General features: G+C 49.2%; 1 protein-coding gene across 1 annotated transcript in view; it reads left to right on the top strand.

Annotated features, from left to right (window-relative positions):
- Window positions 1-13,372, top strand: part of LOC147736959 (NACHT, LRR and PYD domains-containing protein 12-like) — a 769,506-nt gene that overhangs the window by 105,643 nt on the left and 650,491 nt on the right. The window contains exon 2 of the mRNA XM_086934203.1: window positions 402-712. The gene's annotated coding sequence lies outside the window, so the exon portion shown is untranslated. The remainder of the gene's footprint in view (window positions 1-401; window positions 713-13,372) is intronic.

Genomic DNA, 13,372 nt, shown 5'->3' with positions numbered 1-13,372 from the left:
AGAGTTTTTAAGTGTCTGTAATGGCATCTGGGGGTGTTCAACGCAGTATCAAGCCATATTTTTAGAATAACTAGGTAAATAATTTCCTTGTAATTATAATTATTTCCCTTATCTGGATTTCCTAAAAATGTAGCACTGATCAAGCCCTTCTGCAGTTACATTGTACTCCATGCCCTAGAGTGCACTCTACATTAGAGTGGACATGATTATATCTAATAGAATGGCAACTACTACAGCTCCAAGATGCCCTACTGGACCAACAGTAGCGCTATATTAAGTGGAGTTCATCCACTAATTGAAACACATTGTGCAGATGTGAGGAGTTTGTTGTAATGTGTCTCACTTCTGTATCTCTTGAGTTTGTGACCTGCCTCTTTCTTATCACCCATCTTTGTTTTCAGACGGAGCCTCCCGTGAGCCATGGCGGACAGAGGGAGCACATCTGGCGACATCCTGCTCCACGCCCTGGAGGATCTCACCGAAGCTGAGTTCAAAAGATTTAAAAATACATTATCAGAAATCAACTTCAAAGGAAAGCAAAACATCCCACGAGGACGCCTGGAGAAAGCAGACCCCGCTGACATCAAGGACCTCCTTGTACAGTTCTACGGCTCGGACTCGGCCATTGAGGTGACCATCGAAGGATTCACCAAGGTCAGCCTGATGGAGGCGGCAGCCAGACTCAGAGGGAAGCGACAGCGAGGTAAGAGGGGTGGAATCCATCAGGATCACACCCCAAGGACCACCTTTTGGCCAAATTTAAAGCATTGTCTTAGGTTTTCTTCCTTAAACATACTTCAAAGGATTTTTCTAAGCCATCATTTTTGAGGATTCCACATTGGAACTCCTTGAAAGTGTATTTTGTCGGGTTTGAGCAGTAAGCGCCTCAGGGAGTCTTCCTTGGAGCCTGATTTTTGTTGTTTTTGAGTGCTTTTGTGGTGCAGTTGCCCCTCCCATCGCTACCTCTGCTGGGGATTGATCGAACTCCATCAAATATCCTGAGAAGAGTGGGGCAACCTCATGCAATCCCAGGTGAAGCGCTGTAAAAGGCTTGTTGTGCTTTTCCCGCATCCGTAAAGTGGTATCGACCCTCATGCAATCCCAGGTGAAGCGCTGTAAAAGGCCTTGTTGAGCTTTTCCCACATCTGTAAAGTGGTATCGACCTCATGCAATCCCAGGTGAAGCGCTGTAAAAGGCCTTGTTGTGCTTTTCCCGCATCCGTAAAGTGGTATTGACCCTCATGCAATCCCAGGTGAAGCGCTGTAAAAGGCCTTGTTGTGCTTTTCCCGCAACCGTAAAGTGGTATCGACCCTCATGCAATCCCAGGTGAAGCGCTGTAAAAGGCCTTGTTGTGCTTTTCTCGCATCCGTAAAGTGGTATCGACCCTCATGCAATCCCAGGTGAAGCGCTGTAAAAGGCCTTGTTGTGCTTTTCCCGCATCCGTAAAGTGGTATCAACCTTCATGCAATCCCAGGTGAAGCACTGTAAAAGGCTTGTTGTGCTTTTCCCGTATCCGTAAAGTGGTATCGACCTCATGCAATCCCAGGTGAAGCGCTGTAAAAGGCCTTGTTGTGCTTTTCCCGCATCCGTAAAGTGGTATTGACCCTCATGCAATCCCAGGTGAAGCGCTGTAAAAGGCCTTGTTGTGCTTTTCCCGCAACCGTAAAGTGGTATCGACCCTCATGCAATCCCAGGTGAAGCGCTGTAAAAGGCCTTGTTGTGCTTTTCCCGCATCCGTAAAGTGGTATCGACCCTCATGCAATCCCAGGTGAAGCGCTTTAAAAGGCCTTGTCGTGCTTTTCGCATCCGTAAAGTGGTATCGACCTTCATGCAATCCCAGGTGAAGCGCTGTAAAAGGCCTTGTGCTTTTCCCACATCCGTAAAGTGGTATCGACCCTCATGCAATTCCAGGTGAAGCTCTGTAAAAGGCCTTGTTGGGCTTTTCCCGCATCCGTAAAGTGGTATCGACCTTCATGCAATCCCAGGTGAAGCGCTGTAAAAGGCCTTGTTGAGCTTTTCCCGCATCCATAAAGTGGTATCGACCTTCATGCAATCCCAGGTGAAGCGCTGTAAAAGGCCTTGTTGTGCTTTTCCCACATCCGTAAAGTGGTATCGACCTTCATGCAATCCCAGGTGAAGCGCTGTAAAAGGCCTTGTTGAGCTTTTCCCGCATCCGTAAAGTGGTATCGACCTTCATGCAATCCCAGGTGAAGCGCTGTAAAAGGCCTTGTTGAGCTTTTCCCGCATCCGTAAAGTGGTATCGACCTTCATGCAATCCCAGGTGAAGCGCTGTAAAAGGCCTTGTTGAGCTTTTCCCACATCCGTAAAGTGGTATCGACCCTCATGCAATCCTAGGTGAAGCGCTGTAAAAGGCCTTGTTGGGCTTTTCCCGCATCCGTAAAGTGGTATCGACCTTCATGCAATCCCAGGTGAAGCGCTGTAAAAGGCCTTTGAAGGACTGGGCTAATTTAAGGCCCAGCGGTGCCAGGGAACAACACCTGAAACCTTCGTGGGGATACCTGTTCCGGCGTACAAATTACAGAGACACGGGACACTTCCTTCGGCGTCAAAGATCAGCGTTTATTTACTGCAGGGACACAGAAATCGCTAGAAGTACAACATAGTGTAGGTTCAGAGAGTCTGCTTCAAATTGCAAAAGTGGATCGCTCCTTTTATACACATTTTCGCAATTGCACAACATAACGAACAAAAGGTTACAACTCAGTTCCCACAGTAAACTTCAAAAGGATCGCATTCATGTTTTCAGAAGCCCGGAACATAATTACAGTAACATGTCGGTTCCCAACTGTAAAAGTACGCTATCCCACCATTAGGCACATTCCATTCTAGTTGTAAACGACCTAAAAGAAGGGACAGAAACAGGTGCAAGAAGACAAAGACAGACAACAGATTGAAAAGAGTGTGGGGGCAATATGGGAAGCGTGATCACAGGATCAAACGATTCGAGCCTAACGTATGCAAGGCTGAAACAATAGACCGGCACGGCAAGAAGAGCCTCGAGCGGAGCCATCTGCTTCTGCCGTGTCATTCCCCTAGTCATAAAGGCACACTCAAAGGAATATGCATCTTCCGCAAGAGCTTGGGAATCCCAGGGTCATCAAGCGGACATTGTCCGTTCGCCGGCTACGTGAGGGCAAGAAACAAAATGGATGCCATATCTAAAATGGAATCCGAAGGTTCAGATGAAAAACCCGTAAATAAGACGAACCCTTCCAAGTAGTGTAGTGAAAATACGTACATCTACTAATCTCGTCATTTACGGTTCGTAGATACCAAACTCATCCATTTACCAACAAGCCCAAAACGTCGTTCCGATTCTTACCGAACCTCACCTTGTTGAGCTTTTCCCGCATCCGTAAAGTGGTATCGACCTTCATGCAATCCCAGGTGAAGCGCTGTAAAAGGCCTTCTTGTGCTTTTCCTGCATCCGTAAAGTGGTATCGACCTTCATGCAATGCCAGGTGAAGCGCTGTAAAAGGGCTTGTTGTGCTTTTCCCGCATCCGTAAAGTGGTATCGACCCTCATGTAATCCTAGGTGAAGCGCTGTAAAAGGCCTTGTTGTGCTTTTCCCGCATCCGTAAAGTGGTATCGACCCTCATGCAATCCTAGGTGAAGCTCTGTAAAAGGCCTTGTTGAGCTTTTCCCGCATCCGTAAAGTGGTATCGACCCTCATGCAATCCCAGGTGAAGCGCTGTAAAAGGCCTTGTTGTGCTTTTCCCGAATCCGTAAAGTGGTATCGACCTTCATGCAATCCCAGGTGAAGCGCTGTAAAAGGCCTTGTTGTGCTTTTCCCGCATCCGTAAATGGTATCGACCTTCATGCAATCCCAGGTGAAGCGCTGTAAAAGGCCTTGTTGTGCTTTTCCCGCATCCGTAAAGTGGTATCGACCTTCATGCAATCCCAGGTGAAGCGCTGTAAAAGGCCTTGTTGTGCTTTTCCCGCATCCGTAAAGTGGTAGCGACCTCCCCGCACTATCAGAGATCACATTGCAGATGCCTCTTAATTACCAAAATTCTCGGTCTTAGTTCTAAGTTGGAAAGTTGGTCTTTTTGGCTCTCTGGAGTGTCTTGGACGAGCTTTAAAGACTTGATTCGTAGGAGGCGATGTCAAGATCTAGGCAAAGATTTACAATGCAAACCAGATGTAAAACCTTTCTGGGGATTTACAAACCAATGTACATTGTTATTGGCGTTGGTTTGTAAGGAAAAGTAATGGAAACCAGGGCAGAGAGCTGCTTTGTGTCACTTAGAGGCAAGGGGCCGTTCCATTGGTGATAATAGGACATTTCCAGGCAACCCCCCCACTCATGCTCCTAGATGCAAACCCTATCTAGTACCATTAAAAGACAGTGTTTTTGCAAAACAGTAAGGCTGCTGGAAAGCAGGCATTGATGGAGAAATATTTTAATGTCCCCTTTCTTTCTTCCGGTCTTTACATATGTGCGGCCGTGTACAGCACACGTACAAAGTAAGACACGTTTTAAAACTTGTCTAGTCATTATAGTTTGTACTTGAAGGGGAGCCTTCCAGTACGAAACCTAGGCAAGACTCATGCACACACCCTTCCACTATAGCAGAAAGGTGTGTGCGTGGTGCTCCGCAGCACATTTCTTCATTGGCACGAGGGAGATGGGAGGAGAGAGCCGTATCTCTGTAGGTATGGCGCTGTTGTGCTTTCTCCCTGTCACGCAACACATTTTTTGCTGCTGATCTGCACTTGTGACACATTTATAAACGTGAGCCTTAGTGTCATACTGTAGTTATTGCCATCATGACTAAAGGAACAGATGGGTTGTCTGATGTTAAAGAACATAACTCCTCTCACCCATCTCCATGAGGTTTGAAGCCTGCCAACATTCACTGCTTGGGTTTGTACCTCACACCCGTACCCTTACTTCTGACCTTGTGGTAGAGGTACCTTAATACAGCAGGACTGTCTATTCTCACACAAGGTTAGTTTCTTGAAATATAGACAGGATCAAATACATTCTGTAGTAAATTCCCATTTAGGTACTCACAGACACAGGTGAGAGAAGTGACAAATGTGTGTATGTACATGGTATTTATGTGGCAGAAATCCAGACAAAATGCAGAAGAGCACTATACAAGGTCAAAGTCAGCGAGGGACCGGAGAGGCGACCGGTGTGGGGATGGGTAATGCTTTGTGAAGCAGAGTTCTTTAAAGAGACCCGTCTTCCACTCTTTTCTAAATTGGAGCAGCTTTGGGGCGGTCCTCATCGCGATGGGGATGTTATTCCAGACACCGGGGTCAGATTTAATAAGGGATTGTGTTGCCCGTCTGTCACACAACACAATCTCTAAGTCAGATTCACCAAGCAAAGAAAGACGACCTCGCATGGCTTTGCGTGGCCCTGCGTGGCCGTGCTTGGCCTTGCGTGGCCTTGTGTGGGCTGCATGGCCTTGCGTGGCCCTGTGTGGCCTTGCGTGGCCTTGCGTGGCCCTGCGTGGCCTTGCGCGGCCCTGTGTGGCCTTGCATGGCCTTGCATGGCCTTGCGTGGCCTTGCGTGGTCCTGTGTGGCCTTGCGTGGCCTTTCATGGCCCTGTGTGGCCTTGCGTGGCCCTGTGTGGCCTTGCGTGGCCGTGCATGGCCCTGTGTGGCCCTGCATGGCCTTGCATGGCCTTGCGTGACCCTGCATGGCCTTGCGTGGACCTGCGTGGCCCTGCATGGCCCCTTTTTGGCCCTGCATGGCCCCGTTTTGGCCCTGCATGGCCCTGCGTGGCCTTGCGTGGCCCTGCTTGGCCCTGTGTGGCCCTGCGTGGCCCTGTGTGGCCCTGCGTGGCCCTGCATGGCCTTGCGTGGCCCTACATTGCCTTGCGTGGCCCTGCATTGCCTTGCGTGGCCCTGCGTGGCCTTGCATGGCCTTGCATGGCCTTGCGTGGCTCTGCGTGGGCTTGCGTGGCCCTGTGTGGCCCTGCATGGCCTTGCGTGGCCCTACATTGCCTTGCATGGCCCTGTATGGCCTTGCGTGGGCCTGCGTGGCCTTGTGTGGCCCTGCATGGCCTTGCGTGGCCCTGCATGGCCTTGCGTGGCCCTGCGCGGCCTTGCGTTGCCCTGAGTGACCCTGCATGGCCTTGCATGGCCCTCCGTGGCCCTGTATGGCCTTGTGTGGCCCTGCGTGGCCTTGCATGGCCCTGCATGGACCTGCGTGGCCTTGCATGCCCCTGCATGGCCTTGAGTGTCCCTGCATGGGCCTGCGTGGCCCTGCATGGCCCGGCGTGGCCTTGCGTGTCCTTGTGTGGCCCTGCATGGCCTTGCATTGCCCTGTGTGGCCTTGCGTGGCCCTGTGTGGCCTTGCGTGGCATTGCGTGGCCCTGCATGGCCTTGCGTGGCCCTACATTGCCTTGCGTGGCCCTGCATTGCCTTGCGTGGCCCTGTGTGGCCTTGCATGGCCTTGCGTGGCCCTGCGTGGCTCTGCGTGGGCTTGCGTGGCCTTGCGTGGCCCTGCGTGGCCCTGCATGGCCTTGCATGGCCTTGCATGGCCCTACATTGCCTTGCATGGCCCTGCATGGCCTTGCGTGGCCATTTGTGGCCCTGCATGGACTTGCGTGGCCCTGCGTGGCTTTGTGTGGCCCTGCATGGACTTGCATGGCCCTGTGTGGCCTTGTGTGGCCCTGCATGGCCTTGCATGGCCCTCCATGGCCCTGCGTGGCCCTGTATGGCCTTGTGTGGCCCTGCATGGCCTTGCATGGCCCTGCGTGGCCTTGCATGTCCCTGCATGGCCTTGCGTGGCCCTGCGTGCCCCTGCATGGCCTTGTGTGGCCCTGTGTAGCCTTGAGTGGCCCTGCATGGCCTTGCGTGGCCCTGCATGGCCCTGCGTGGCCTTGCGTGGCCCTGCATGGCCTTGCGTGGCCCTGCGTGCCCCTGCATGGCCTTGCGTGGCAATGCATGGCCTTGTGTGTCCCTGCATGGCCTTGTGTTGCCCTGCGTGGCCCTGCATGCCCCTGCATGGTCTTGTGTGTCCCTGCATGTCCCGGCGTGGCCCTGCGTGGCCTTGCGTTGCCCTGCGTGGCCCTGCGTGGCCCTGCTTGGCATTGCGTGGCCTTGCGAGGCCCTGCATGGACTTGCATGGACTTGTGTGGCCCTGCGTGGCCCTGCTTGGCTCTGCATGGCTCTGCGTGGCTCTGCGTGGCCTTGCGTGGCCATGCGTGGGCTTGCGTGGCCCTGCATGGCCCTGCGTGGCTTGGTAAATCTGGAGTGCTTGGCATTACGTGGTTCCCAAAGGTGATAAATGTGTGCAGTCTGTTGTTCCCTGCATCCGCCCATGGACTGTGGTGCTTTCCCAGAGTTACCAAGACTGGTAAACTGGGAATGCATCAAAATGCTGCGCCTTCCCAGGAAAGATGCAGCGAAGAAATATCTTTATTTCTCCTCGTTGATTCCTCTTTTCTGCAGCGCATTCAGAAAGAGGAAAACGCCTCTGAGAATTATTTTGTGCAGGAAGGTGCACCTCCCTGCACAAAGCAAACCTGCCTGCAATGCAGGCACCCTTGCCCCATGGCACAAGGGTGCCAGCGTTGATGCTATGCAGACAATTTTGCGCCAGCGAAGCAGAGAGCAGGAATGTGCCATACCGTGGCAAACATGGCACATTCCTGCCCTTCTCCTTTCACGCACGGCAGCGCAGCCGGTTGTCTTACTGTGTTGTATGAATAGTTCATTCCTGCTCTCTCCCGTTCACGCACAGCAGCATAGCCAGTTGTCTTGCTGTGTTGCGTGAATAGTTCATTCCTGTTCTCTCGTTCCCGCACGGCAGCGCAGCCAGTTGTCTTGCTGTGTTGCATGAATAGTTCATTCCTGCTCTCTCTCACTCACGCACCTCAGCGCAGCCAGTTGTCTTGCTGTGTTGCGTGAATAGTTCATTCCTGTTCTCTCGTTCCCGCACGGCAGCGCAGCCAGTTGTCTTGCTGTGTTGCATGAATAGTTCATTCCTGCCCTCCTGTTCACGCACGGCGGTGCAGCCAGTTGTCCTGCTGTGTTGCATGAATAGTTCATTCCTGCCCTCTCCCGTTCACGCACAGCAGTGCAGCCAGTTGTCTTGATGTGTTGCATGAATAGTTCATTACTGCCCTCTCGTTCCCGCACGGCAGCGCAGCCAGTTGTCTTGATGTGTTGCATGAATAGTTCATTCCTGCCCTCTCGTTCCCGCAAGGCAGCGCAGCCAGTTGTCTTGATGTGTTGCATGAATAGTTCATTCCTGCCCTCTCGTTCCCCCACGGCAGCGCAGCTAGTTGTCTTGCTGTGTTGCATGAATAGTTCATTCCTGCCCTCTCATTCTTGCACGGCAGCGCAGCCAGTTGTCTTGATGTGATACATGAATAGTTCATTCTGTGGTACTGAAAATTCTGGACCCGTGTTATAAACATCGTCGTATCATGACGATTTTGGTATCAGCAGACCAAGAATGAATAGAATACTATGCACAAGCATTTTCGTCATATTCGGGTGACGAAATCACCCTGAAATCAGAGTTTCCGTCCTGAACCCTCGGGTTCCATTTTGTGAACGGCAGCCATTTTGTGATTGCCCTCACATAGGCCAAACGACTAAGGCCAAAAACGAGTCTGAAGGACACATACACCTTTGCTGACTCCTCTGTGACCTGGGCAAGCTGAATCCACTGCCTGAAGCCAAACCTGTTCGGCCAGTTCCTTTCCCAGTGGCCGAATGAGATTAGTATCAAGGCACAACATATCATAAACCTTTCATCGCACACAAACCATGCCTAATCTTACACACACCTGTCCCTGTTTCTTTCTTTATGACTTGCTTTATGAGGAGGAGGTGCCTGTTTTTATTGGGGGTCCGTCGATATCTGATGAAAATACTGGGCCTTGCCAGGTAATTGATTGTGGGCTGGACAAACTAAAATATGGGCTTGTCATCATGACTCTGCTTTTTCTTTGTAGTGAAAATATGTGAATGGTCAACTGTAAAATAAGGAATGTTTGCCTAAAGCATAACATTTTGTATAAAAAGAGAAGGCTGGCTTTGTAAGATTGAGCAGTCTCCTGAGAACATACACCGTGTTGTACTTCTAGGATACCTGTTACTGGCTGCAGCCAATAAATACGATCTTTGACTTCACCAAGAAGACTCTGTGTTTCTGTAGTCTAGAACAGGAAGGACTCGAAGTCTTAGGGTGTGTTCCCTGGCACCGCTGGGTTCTTAAAAACCCAGTACTTCAGTTGGCGCCCAACGTGGGGCGATATCAGCGGTACCGGTCCAAGCCAGAGGTTCGTGAGGAGCTTCGTGTGAAAATTCTGGAGGAAGGCCGCCACTTCATCGACCCCTGTATGTCGACGTGGTCCGAAAGTCTTTGCTGCATGGTTCCCCACTTCCCGACGGCTACGAAGGACTGCTGCCCTGACTATCGCCCTGTTTTGGACCCTTGATGATTGGTAGAGCGAAACGGTAGACGAGTCTTCTGGTGACGTCATCGATACCTCAGTAAAGTATGAGTGGAGCGTCTCCCAGTCCTTAGTTTGGTTCTTAGTTTTTGGGTATCCCCTTGGGATCGCTTTAATTTGGAACTTGCAAGTACCAAAGTTGAGGGACTCGTGTATTCACAAGACTATCGTATTCGATAATCCTTTGAAGTTTGAAGCTAGACTAGAGAGCGAAGATGCCTGGTCTTAGCAGACTTGGAAATCTGTTTTGTCTTGGTTGTAATAGGGACTCCCGATTGGAGGACTCGTGTCCGGTTCCTCCGATTGGAACTACAACCTATGAACTTTATGTGAATCATGGCGTAGGCCCCATCGCATATAATGAAGTATGGTTCCGATACACCAGGAAAGATGGTGTTTTAAAATGGCCCTAATATGGTAGTTTTGACGTGGAGATTCTGGATAATCTGGAGGTTAAACTTTTTAAGAAGAAAGCCCGGCCGGCAATGTTTGACTCTTTTCCCATATGGCTCAAAGAAGCCAAACAGAGAGAAATGAAATTAGCGAAGAAAAATAAACGAGAACGAGGTATGTCAATGGTACAAGCTGCTGTTGCGTTTAGGGATAATGAGGAAGAGCAAGAAAGTTAACAGATGCTTAGGGTGAAGAAGTTAGCGGTAGATAGATGCTACCCAGTTTTGCCGCGTAAAGAACAGGAAGGAAAGAAAGATCTTGAGAAAGATCCTTTAATGTCGCATCTCTTGAGTTCGCCACCCCCTTATGCACAAAATGCTACGGCACCACTGCCACCAGCTGTGGTTGTACAACATCATCAGCAGAATCAGCAGTATACGAGAAACTCACAAAGAAACGAGTCTTCTCAACAGTGTTTTCCGTATGGTCCTAATCAGTGTGCGTATTGCAAAGAAGAGGGTCATTACAAAAATAGTTGTCCGGTTTTGTTGCAGCGTACGAATGGTGTTTTTGGTATAAGAGGTAGAGGTGCTCAACAAGCGCCTAAAGGTAGAGATCGTGGACAGAATGTACTTTCTTTGCCTCCACAGAACTCGATGAATAGTTTTGATCAACAGCGAGGTTCATCTGGTAAGACCACCCAGTACTATATGGACGACTACTATAATGAAGGTGAGGAAATGAATGGTAATGATTGTTAGGACAGCCATGGACAAAGAGAGGGAGTTGTTTTAGTTCCAGTAGATCAGAGTGGACCTTATGTTGAGGTGATTACATCAGGTGTATCAGAGCCTTTTCTGTTGGATACTGGTGCTAGAAAGAGTTCTATAATGCACTCAAAACTCCCTGGCGCACCTTTGTCTGGCGAAATGAATGTTTCAGTAGGTTTATCTGACGCCCCGGTTAGGAACCCGATTTCTAGTCCTATGTCTCTGTCTGTTGGACCTTATGAATTTGAAGCACCCCTTATTCTGACGACAGGTTGTGGGGAGAACCTTCTAGGATTGGATCTGTTGAAAAGACTATATGCGACGTTGTATTGTTCTCCTTCGGGAGTACAACTTACACTGGGCAAGAGAGTGGTCTCCCCGATGTATTTGTCGAAGGATACACTTCCGACAGAATTGTCTTCTCTTCCGGATGCTCTTTGGGCTACTGGTCCTAAGGACGTGGGTCTTTTGGAAATACCGCCATATATTGTAACATTGAAAGCCAATGTTAGAATGCCGCGCATTCCCCAATACAAGATCTCTAGCAAAGGTGAAAAGGCGTTGTTAGCTATCATTTATGATCTGATCGAAAAAGATGTTATTGAAGAGACAAGAGGCAACGTTTGTAATAGTCCTGTTCTGCCTGTTTTGAAGCGTACCGACCCTTCCTAGCCACCTGTTTACAGGTTTGTGATTGATCTTAGAGAGGTAAATAAAATAGTTGTGCCAAAGTTTCCCGTTGTCCCTGATATCACTGCCCTATTGACTATGATTCTAGCTTCAGCCACTTGGTTCTCGGTGATTGACTTGAATAATGCTTTCTTCAGCATCCCGATTGCCGAGGAGAGCAGCAATATTTTTGGCATCAGTTTAGGAGGCCGAAGCTTCCGCTTCAAACGAGCTCCTCAAGGCTACTGTGAAAGTCCATCGATATACAGTCCGGCTTTAAAAACACAGCTTAATACGATTGTTTTTCCTGATGGCGCTACCCTTATTCAGTACGTTGACGATTTGCTAGTCGCTGCAAATACTGAGGAGATTTGTAAACAAGCCACCTTGTTGTTGTTGCATCATTTGTATGATTTGCATCGCAAAGTGTCTCTTTCAAAATTGCAATATTGTCGACAAGAAGTAACCTACTTAGGTCACCTCTTATCGAAGGAGGGAAGGAAACTGACCCCAGAAAGAATTCAGGCAATTGCAAAATTGAGTGTGCCAAGGACACAGAGAGAGTACGTGCTTTCTTGGGCATTACATCATATTGCAGACAATGGTTACCGAATTTTTCTTTGTTGGCCAAACCTTTGGTGGCATTAACTTGTAAAGATACAACGAATCCCATTCCGTGGTCTGAAGATTGTCAGAAAAGTTTTTCCGAATTGCGTGATGCATTGTGTTCGGCTCCTGTGTTGGGTACCCCCGACAACAGTAAGCCCTTTACACTGTATGTCCATGAGAAAGAAGGTTGTGCATTGTCAGTGCTGACACAGTCTTTCGTAAACAAACAGCGTCCATGCGCGTATTTTTCGCCGACTTTGGATACGGTAGCTAAGGCGTTGCCAAGTTGCTTGAGGGGCACAGCGGCAGCAGCTGTTTCTATCCGACAGTCTGCTGGATTAGTGATGAATAATGTGTTGATTATGATTGTTCCACATGCAGTGGACACCTTGTTAAACAGGACCAAAACACAGCACTTAACTAGTGCTCGTTTGTCAGGTTACGAGTTGACACTGTTAGCGAGTCATGTGCACGTTATTGCCGATTTTAGTAGAGATAGATGATGTCGAACAGCACAATTGTTTTCTCAGGACAGAAGAAGAAACGAAAGGGAGAATAGATCTAAAAGATACTCCTCTTGCGAAGTGTGACGAAACCTTATGGGTGGATGGTTCATGTTTCAAGCTTCCGAATGGTGATACGACTGCGGCATATGCTGTCACGACTTTGCATACGATTGTTGAAACTGCACGTATCCCACATAATTCAGCTCAAGCAGCAGAATTGATTGCACTTACGAGAGCGTGTATGTTGTTGAAAGGAATGAGAGTGACCATATATACTGACAGCCAGTATGCCTTTGGTGTGGCTCATAGTTTTGGACGATTGTGGAAAGAACGTGGGTTCCTGACTTCGCATTGAGCTAAGATACAACATGGTCAGTTGGTGAATGAGCTTCTTGAGTCACTGACCTTGCCGTTACAATTTGCGATTGTGAAATGCAGTGCACACAAAAAGGTTATTTGTGATGTTGGTCGTGGAAATGCATTTGCTGACGAAATCGCAAAAGAAACAGCACAAGATGTAATGAATCGAATGTATGTTGCAGGCCCTGCAAGATGGATTGGTGACGTTAGAATGTGTGAAGATACGATAGAGAGTGTGAAGTCTATTCAAGCTGAAGCTTCAGAGAAAGAGTTGAGTGTGTGGAGAGAGAGTACGGGTAAATTGGATGCAAATGGTTGTTGGGTTGAATTGTCAGAACATCAGCGATGGTTGCTACCCGATGCGTATGAGCTTGCAGTGGTGACAATGGCCCATGGAATGGCTCATATCAGTGTGAAAGGGATTTGTAAGTTGTTAGCTCCAGTATGGCAAAATGCTGGAATTCCTAAGTGTGCAGAGAATGTGGTCAAGAATTGCATGGTGTGTCTGAAATACAATCCTGGTAGGGGAAGCCCAACTCCAGCTGGTCATTTTGCGCCTCCAACGTATCCGTTCGAGGTTTTGCAGCTAGATTTCATCCACATGGAAAGGTGCAAC

The sequence above is a fragment of the Lissotriton vulgaris genome, chromosome 1_1 (genome assembly GCF_964263255.1).
Source record: "Lissotriton vulgaris chromosome 1_1, aLisVul1.2, whole genome shotgun sequence".
Lineage (NCBI taxonomy): Eukaryota > Metazoa > Chordata > Amphibia > Caudata > Salamandridae > Lissotriton > Lissotriton vulgaris.
This window is presented reverse-complemented; position numbering and strand designations above follow the sequence as displayed.